Source organism: Amblyomma americanum, chromosome 6 (genome assembly GCF_052857255.1).
Source record: "Amblyomma americanum isolate KBUSLIRL-KWMA chromosome 6, ASM5285725v1, whole genome shotgun sequence".
Classification (NCBI taxonomy): Eukaryota; Metazoa; Arthropoda; class Arachnida; order Ixodida; family Ixodidae; genus Amblyomma; species Amblyomma americanum.
Window position 1 is genome coordinate 83817213 of NC_135502.1, and position 9533 is coordinate 83826745.

General features: G+C 46.3%; 1 non-coding gene across 1 annotated transcript; it reads left to right on the forward strand.

Moving 5' to 3' along the window:
* The first annotated feature begins 330 nt into the window (after positions 1-330).
* TRNAS-ACU (transfer RNA serine (anticodon ACU)) lies at positions 331-402 on the forward strand. Its single transcript has one exon. It is a non-coding gene; the product is annotated as a tRNA-Ser (tRNA).
* The last annotated feature ends 9131 nt before the right edge of the window (positions 403-9533 follow it).

The window sequence follows — 9533 nt, forward strand, 5'->3', positions numbered from 1 at the left end:
TTGCGCACAAGCCCACAAATACTGTTGTGCTTTGCCTACCTGTTCCCAAATACCGGCCGCGGAGAAAAAGAGCCCAAGGCATCGTCTACAAAATTACTTGCGCCGAATGCGGCGCAATCTACATCGGCGAAACCAAAAATCTCAAAGAAAGAATTCGGCAACATAAAAACGACGTCCGAAACTTCGCAACAGAGCGCAATCCTGTAGCCGAACATACCGAGGACTCGGACCATAGAATCAACTTCGAAGAAACCAGCATCCTCGGAAGAGAAAAAATTACCGCAAAAGGCTCCTTCTGGAATCCTGACACATCCAAACCATTCCGGCCCCGCCGCGGTGGCTCAGTGGTTAGGGCGCTGGACTACTGATCCGGAGTTCCCGGGTTCGAACCCGACCGCGGCGGCTGCGTTTTTATGGAGGAAAAACGCTAAGGCGCTCGTGTGCTGTGCGATGTCAGTGCACGTTAAAGATCCCCAGGTGGTCGAAATTATTCCGGAGCCCTCCACTACGGCACCTCTCTCTTCCTTTCTTCTTTCACTCCCTCCTTTACCCTTCCCTTAAGGCGCGGTTCAGGTGTCCAAAGATATATATATGAGACAGATACTGCGCCATTTCCTTTCCCCAAAAACCAATTATTATTATTATTATTAAATCATTCCGAACAACGTCAACCGCACAAAAAGAAACCTGCCCCGTATATATGCCCAGGGACTTCGCTGTTCTCTAATTTTCTAATTGGTTTTGGGGGAAAGGAAATGGCGCAGTATCTGTCTCATATATCGTTGGACACCTGAACCGCGCCGCAAGGGAAGGGTAAAGGAGGGAGTGAAAGAAGAAAGGAAGAGAGAGGTGCCGTAGTGGAGGGCTCCGGACTAATTTCGACCACCTGGGGATCTTTAACGTGCACTGACATCGCACAGCACACGGGCGCCTTAGCGTTTTTCCTCGATAAAAACGCAGCCGCCGCGGTCAAGTTCGAACCCGGGAAGTCCGGATCAGTAGTCGAAGCGTTGGGTTAAAATTAAACTTTTGTTTGGAGATGTGCAGTTTATTATAAGTCTTCAAACCCAACCAGACAGGCAAATTTGTCAAAATGTTTAGTTTTTAATATACTAATTGCGGTTAAAAAAATTTCCGATGCCCTAGGTCTGTTAGGCCAGGATATACGTAGCGAAAGCGCGGAGACTTCTGTATCAGAAGAGTGCATTCACTAGATGCGCCTTTATTCATGGGTAAAGCTTAAGCCATCGTGGCGGAGTGGCAGCGTCTCCGCCTGAAACGTTAAATGCCCTGGTTCGATTCCGAGCCTAGGCACAGGTTTCTTTTATTATTCAATGAGTGTGCGGCGGGTTTCAGTGGCTCCCATAGATGCCGCCACCGAATACATCGGTTAACGTTAAGCGTCGGCTCTTTTAAGGCGCGATTATACTCCGGCGTAACGCGCGCGCGCGCCCGCGCTACACGGCGACGTCACGTCGGCCAAAGCAAGACCCCCATACTCTAACTGCGCTTGAACGCTGACACGTTCGACGACTTCGGCGCACTCTGACCGCACTGGCGGAGGCTTGGAGCACGTCTCTATTTCGCGCCGAGTGCGCCAGCCGCCGTCGGCCCGGCCAGACCGGTTCGGCTCCGCGGTTAGGAGCGCGTTGTGATGTCATGTGCCTCGTCAGAGCACCGCCTCGGCGAAATCTCAAGTTCGCGGCCTATAAAGCTTTTGCTTTAAAATTGTTAAAAGTTTCGCTTTAAAATAAAGCTTTCGCTTTAAAATTATTAAAGAGCGGAGATGGTATTTGTGAACTCTCTTATGTTACGGCCAGTGGTGAGTTAACAATTAAGCAGGGATCCATCATATGCGAATACGAGTACTGCTCTTCTGGAATAACGCTTCATGCATTACGCATGAGGAGAATCGTCCGATTTATCCTGCAAGCATTTTGAGGTGTTTGATCATTTTCTAACCAGCAACGATCCAATCCCTTCCGAGAAACTGTTTGGTGATGTTGTCATAGAAAAATAAGCTCGGCTGTTTATGATGCCAACAGCACAGTGCACAGCTGCACTGTCAAACTACAGGAAGGCAGTAGAAAATGCAGTGCCACGAAGGGGTTAGAGGGGAGGGGTATATTAACAAGTTATGCGCTCTGAGACTTTCGTTTGCTTCGTCTTAGAGTTCAGCGCCTCTCTTGTATTTTGCTGTTTCGTAGCGAAAGCTACAATAGGCTAGAAGTGAGTTTCGCCGCGCCTCTCCGAGGCCACAGCCCTTGCGGCGCGGTTCGGGTGTCTACCAAGATGTGACACTTACTGCACCAATCCCTTTCCTCAAAAAAACAAACTGACGTTCATTGTGTTCCTTGGCGTTGACAACAAAAACTTCACGAAAGGAAAGGGAGCACAACTGGATCCCTGGGTCAGTGAACATATCAGTCTCGCTTTCATGTACGTGCAGTTGGCGCCCAACTGCAAAAGCCTGCTTTCCGCCCACCCTGCAGTAGCAAAACATTCTGACCCCAAAATTGATTGGCGCTGCCCTCATTGAGGGGAGGGGAAGTGTCTGATGACTTCCGCGTGGTTTGGGCCGGTCAGAAGAATTCTTCCCTTCCCCCAAACCCTTCCCTTCCAAAAGAGGCAAAATCAAACGATACTGATGCATAATGCATGAAATGTTATTCCAAAAAGCAGGAGAATTTGTATTCCCGTAGGAGGAATCTTTGCTTAGTTATTTACTTACCAGCGGCCGTAACATAAGCTAGGTTACCATCTCCTTGAGGCGTCCACTGACCCCGCCGCGGTGGCTCAGTGGTTAGGGCACTCGGCTACTGATCCGGAGTTCCCGGCTTCGAACCCGATCGCGGCAGCAGCGTTTCGATGGAAGCGAAACGCATAGGCGCCCGTGTACTGTGCGATGACAGAGCACGTTAAAGATCGCCAGGAGGTCGAAATTATTCCGCAGCCCTCCACTACGGCACCTCTTTTTTTCACTCCCTCTTTTATCCCTTTCATTACGGCGTGGTTCAGGTGTCAGCCGATATGTGAGACAGATACTGCGCCAATTCATTTCCGAGCACCGCGGCGGCTGCGTTTTTATGGAGGAAAAAAGCGTACGTCAACCAGACAGAACAAACATTCGAGAGAGATTGCGCGCTGGACAGACTAATCACCTACAATGAAATCGCGCTACACAATACAGAAAAAAGGCTGGCATATCCGCCACCACACCAACCCTCACGAAGGAACAACAGACTATATGGAGGCAACTCTAGTCCAGAACGTTTCCTTCACCGGCCTATCTGGCAACAATACACCCAGGTCAATATAAGCCCGAATGCTCTCTTTGTGGGGCTCCGAAAGAAAACTTCGAACACATACTTTTCACATGCCGAGAACTCAAACCTCCATCTCGCTGGAACCTCACAGACTTACCGGGTTGGGAGATTGTGGTCTCTAGCTCAGAACCGACCTCACAGGAGAGGCTGGTGGAATGATCGGAGAAGGCCGCCAGAAGTAATGGACTGATGGCCGCCAACCGGGATTGAGAACCAAGCCAACCACACCTCCCCTAACGCCTTCCCTTACTTTGAACCGCAGCTGAACCGCAGCTAACTTTTGCCCTTCGTTCTATCTGCTTCCTCTTTTCAAAACGCAGTGTGCTTAAGTGTGGAGTACGCTGTAGACGATGTGCGAGATCAACCGACCTACTGGTTGCCTCCTACTCGTACCTATTGGTGGCGGTCACTACCTGCCCTGAGTAGATGTATTCACTTACCTCTTCCAGGACTCCTTAAACCCCCGCGCTGGTTTCCTACATATGCCATGGGAAGGCGAATAGCCATTTGAAGTCCCTCTGAAGCACTCGAGCATAAGAGACCACAGGATATAGACTGTAAACGACAGTAACAGTATACGCAGACACGTGCGCTTGCAGTATCAAATGAAGGGGAGCGCTAATAATTAGCACTAGCCTTAGCGCTGCCACAAGGCTGAAATACAAAGCCGCCTACTTCCAGATCTTTCACATTTAAAGAAAAATTTATCCCTCTATGGTGCTCGAGACTGGTACCCACCTAATGTTCGGAGCAGTAGCTACATTATAGTTTGCCTAACTAGGGCGTCTAGCATGACGGAAGGACGAAAGCAACTTAATTACAACTCAAAGTGAGGATGGTATTGCATTCAGTCAGAAGTAACCATTTCAGCTAAATGCGGCGGCAAGGAGAATCAACACTGCTTTATCAGACCTTGACAGTCTAAGCGAATTCTGGAATAAATTTCACCTGAACAAAAGTGGCGTAAGAGACCACTGTTTGTTATAGTCCAGCGAGCACGAGACATTAATTAGGGCCTTGGAAATAAATTACAAAGTAATTGACAAAAAGTTGCTTTGTGCTTATTGAAATATTACGCGTGCCGCCCTCTCCCCCCGCAAAAATAAATAAATATTTTGAGCCCTAGATCAAGAAGTGTCGTCGCTTGTGGCGATCAATATACGTGGCACGTCAAGGCCACTCGTCCCCATTGGCCAGGAATCCTCGCCCGATTGTTTTACGGCAGCATTTGCACTTTCAGAGACCCAATATTCACTACTCTGCATGTTACGCAAAAGAGCATAAGCACCTTTTATATCTTCAGAGGTCACAGCTTAATACTTACATATTTTAATAAAAGATTAACGATCGATGATTAATTGATTTTTGGGGAATGAAAATGGCGCAGTATCTATCTCATACATCGGCTTTAAGAAAATGCCCGCGTTTCGATGGAGGCGAAAATGCAAAGGCGCCCGTGTACTGTGCGATGTCAGTGCACGTTAATGATCCGCAAGTGGTCTAAATTATTCCGGATCTTTCCACTACAGCACCTCTTTCTTCCTTTCTTCTCTCAGTCCCTCCTTTATCTCTTCCCTTACGGGGCGATTGAGGTGCCCGCCGAGATGTGACAGATATACTGCGCCATTTCCTTGTCCCAAAAAACCAATTTTTCAATTTCATATTAACCCGCTGCGGTGGCTCAGTGGTTAGGGCGCTCGACTACTGATCCGGAGTTCCCGGGTTCGAACCCGACCGCGGCGCCTGCGTTTTTATGGAGGAAAAACGCTAAGGTGCCCGTGTGCTGTGTGACGGCAGTGGACGTTAAAGATCCCCAAGTGGTCGAAATTATTCCGCAACCCTCCACTGCGGCATCTCTTTCTTCCTTTCTTCTTTCACTCGTTCCTTTATCCCTTCTATTACGGCGCGGTTCAGGTATCCAACGATATATGAGACAGATACCGCGTCATTTCCTTTCCCTAGAAACCAAATATTATTATTAGTTCAAATTACTGAGAGGAAAAAGGAAGAGAAAGTTGCCGTAGTGGAGGTCTCCAGAATAATTTCGACCACCTGGGGATCTTAACGTGCAGTGAGATTTCACAGCACACGGGCGCCATAGCATTTCGCCTTAATCGAAACGCGGTTGCCGTGGTTGGGTTCGAACCCGGGTATTCCTGATCAGTAGCCGAGCGCATTAACCACTCATCCACTGCGGCGATAAGAGTAGATCTCCTTGCGAAGCGAGAGCGTTCTTAACGTAGAGTTGTTGACGGTATTGTGGCGTCTGTCTAAGTTATTTTTATTGGAAGCATGCCTCTGTGGGTATGCCTGTTTGGTGATGATTGGTTATCAAGAAATAAAAGGCGTGGTAATAACTGCCTCACTTCTCAGTAGAAGTGCTCCTCTCAGCAAACGTGCCATGCAAACTAGTAGAGACATGTGCTCAGTAAAAAAAAAAAGAGAAACCACAATTACATGGACTACGAAGGCTGTTGGAACAACTGCGCAGTTTACGACAAATTGTTGTGCTCCAGTTGTGCAAGTTGAACTAAATCTTACCGCAGTGGAATAGATAATAGCTGTTCTAAGAATATCGTGCGTGGAAATTATTCGCTTTGAGAGTGCCTCAAACCGCTTATTCGCCCTCAGGGGCTCCGTGACTGCACCTGCCAGCCCTACCGAACTATAGGGAGAAGCGTCAGATAAAGCAGTTGAGCTCACAATATTTCCTTTTAATTTCTTATTTCGCACACTTCGCGACATTTGCTTTTCTTTTCTTTTGTTTGACAAAAACAACGCCCAAAAAGTTCCTGCAGGACGTCTTTGGAGACCACCAATTACCCACCCATGTTTTGGTCGCCAATTCTCCTCAGGACTTTCGAAACAAATTTCCGGGCACGATGGAGAGAACGAAGAGCTAACGCCAATTTTCGAGACCCGGGTACGGCAGAAGCACTATGTTCTAAGCTCGTGGCGAAGATACGCGTTTTGTGCGGGCTTGAACGTCATGACAAACAGCGAGTGTAAAAACTAAGACGAAGTAAAATCGGAGCACAACCTTCACACTGAGCTCAACGCTGATAAAGCTAGGTGATTCAACTAATATAAATAAAATCCTTGTCGAAACAGCGCAGTAAACAAATTCTGGGCAGGCGAGGCGAGCCTTCAAAGGGACATACGAGAAAGCTTTCTCTTTGTAAAAGAGACTTTCTTTGCAGGCCTCTTCGCGTTTTATATTGCTCCTGCGGAGTGACCTTTCTCTTTTCTCTTCTTTCTTTTCATTCATTTCTTTGTTCCATACTTTTCCCTTGCTGCCATACGAGATCCTGCCCCCAAAGCTGGATGCACTCCGCTCGTCGTCTATGATAGTGCAGCGCGCGTGTCAAGGCACGGTTCCATCTCAGGATCGGCCCGCGTATCTCACGGAGCTTTTCGTAACTCGGTTACGCCCGGGCCGGAACTTTCCCGGAGCCCCCGAAGTTCACTAATGCCGCCGCTGTCCGCGGGCACTGAATTACGGGCCCACAGGGCAGAAACAAAACAAAGCTTTTCTCTACGGCTATGGGATATAAACGCGCTCTGAGTCGCTAATGGGCGGGCCCTCCCTACTGCAAGGCGAAAGTTCTGCTTTTCCTTGCCATTAAAGCCGTTCTGGTGTTGACTCAATTTAAGGATTGCGGCGCGAAAGGGTGTCCGTGGAAAATATGTTTTTAAACAAAAATATGTGGAAAGAAAAAGATTCAAGTAGCGATGTCCCGCTTTCCAAGAAGGGGAGCACTGACTTTACCTTTGTTGTGTTGCCCCTTTTTATAGTGTTTTTTCTCTACAGTGGACTTTGTGTTAGGCCCTGGGACATAAAGTATTGCAAAGACGCAGCACTGTGGCTAGATATGATATACGGGGTCATGCAGCGAGTGCTAATAGGCGTACAGTCAATAACCCCTACTTGCTTAATGGAGGACGGCCATCTATACTAGGACCATAATATTTAATAAACGTAGTGGAGACGCGGTGTGGACAGTAGGCCTCCCGAGAAGGGGTAGACACTGGCGAATAATAATAATAATTAGTTTTTGGGGGAAAGGAAATGGCGCAGTATCTGTCTCATATATCGTTGGACACCTGAACCGCGCCGTAAGGGAAGGGATAAGGGAGGGAGTGAAAGAATAAAGGAAGAAGAGGTGCCGTAGTGGAGGGCTTCGGAATAATTTCGACCACCTGGGGATCTTTAACGTGCACTGACATCGCACAGCACACGGGCGCCTTAGCGTTTTTCCTCCATAAAAACGCAGCCGCCGCGGTCGGGTTCGAACCCGGGAACTCCGGATCAGTAGTCGAGCGCCCTAACCACTGAGCCACCGCGGCGGGGCTAGACACTGGCGAGCGAAATCGTTTTTTGGACATAAGCATTCTTAATAATAATAATAATAATAATAATAATAATAATAATAATAATAATAATAATAATAATAATAATAATAATAATAATAATAATAATAATAATAATAATAATAATAATAATAATAATAATAATAATAATTAATATTATTATTATTATTATTATTATTATTATTATTATTATTATTATTATTATTATTATTATTATTATTATTATTATTATTATTATTATTATTATTGGTTTTGGGGGAAACGAAATGGCGCAGTATCTGACTCACATATCGGCGGACACCTGAACCGCGCCGTAAGCTAAGGAATAAAGGAGGGGTGTAAGAAGAAAGGAAGAAATAGGTGCCGTAGTGGAGGGCTCAGGAATAATTTTTACCACCTGGTGATCTTTAACGTGCACTTAACTTCCGTTTTAAAATACACCAGCCTCATTCTTAGTTACCGGTTATTAGCTGTTTTTTTTTAAAGCTTAAATACCATAGATTTCAATTTGTCAAGCATTTCTGTATCGAAAAAATTGTCGCGTAGCGGTGACGAAACAGAGATATAGCGGAAAGGGAACCTAAGACTGACTGTTTTTCGGGCAGCCCTGCGCTCACAAAAAACTTGGCGCAGTGTAGGAACAAGCGCCTTCGGCTGTCGCCGAACAGAATGCCTGCAGATCTTTGCCGAGCACAATTTACGCTGGCAAGGAACATTCGAGATAACGAACCATAGTCAACTACACAAAAAACGTCGATGTAGTTGCGCGTGGCCACGATCAATCGAGATAAGTTTGGTCGTACTCGCGTCACAAACAACATGATAACGCTGCGTGGCGGCGACTGTGTGCGTGCAGGAACAAACAGTACATATTCCAGGCAATATAAAAGCGAAATAGGCGCTTATTTGTCTGCGCCTCAGTGAAAATGAAGAAATGAAATCCAGAAACATTTAATTAAGAGAGCCCATTGCATGGTAGCTGTTCTCCACAAAATGACTCTGTATATGAGCCGTTCATTAGAGCTGTAAAGTCATGTGCGTGGATGTGACAAGTAAAAATACCTCTTGTGAAAAAATGCGTTCTGATATAAAGCGAAAATTGAACCCTGTCAGGACTCCAGTGCCCTCTAAGAAAACTACGTTATACCTTTTAATTTGCTGCGTACCAAACGAAAGCACCTGCAAAATATTTTCATCTGAAGGGAATATATAGATGAAACTTCAGTAACTACATCATTATTTCGCATTCTTTCCGCGAGAAACTGTGTTCACGGCAGTCTTTAACGAATATTTTTCCTTGTTGATAATATTTGGCCCAAAAAGTATATGGAAACATAAAAATAAAAATAAATAGACGTTAGAGTTTGTGCTGTTAGCTCGTTTCCGCTATAAATCACTCTTATTATTGGACCTCCGTCGAGATGCTCCGCATAGCACGAAATTATTATTAGCGTTCGCGTGCCATTACCGTTTATCAAAGGTTGCCCTGACCAACCGCCTGCCACCGTTTGATTACGAAATCACTGCCGGCATGCTTTCCAACCAATAATCACAGTCATCACAGTCAATGAGAAATTAATCTTATTTGGTGGCTTTACAGGAGTTTTATATAAATTTAACGTGATGTTTTGTTAGTACGAAATGTACCCGCTTAAGTGCAAACTAAGGGACCTTATCTGGGGTATGTAGGAAAAACGCTAAGGCGCCCGTGTGCTGTGGGATGTCAGTGCACGTTAAAGATCCCCAGGTGGTCGAAATTATTCCGGAGTCCTCCACTACGGCACCGCCTTCTTCCTCTCTTCTTTCACTTCCTCCTTTATCCCTTCCCTTAAGGCG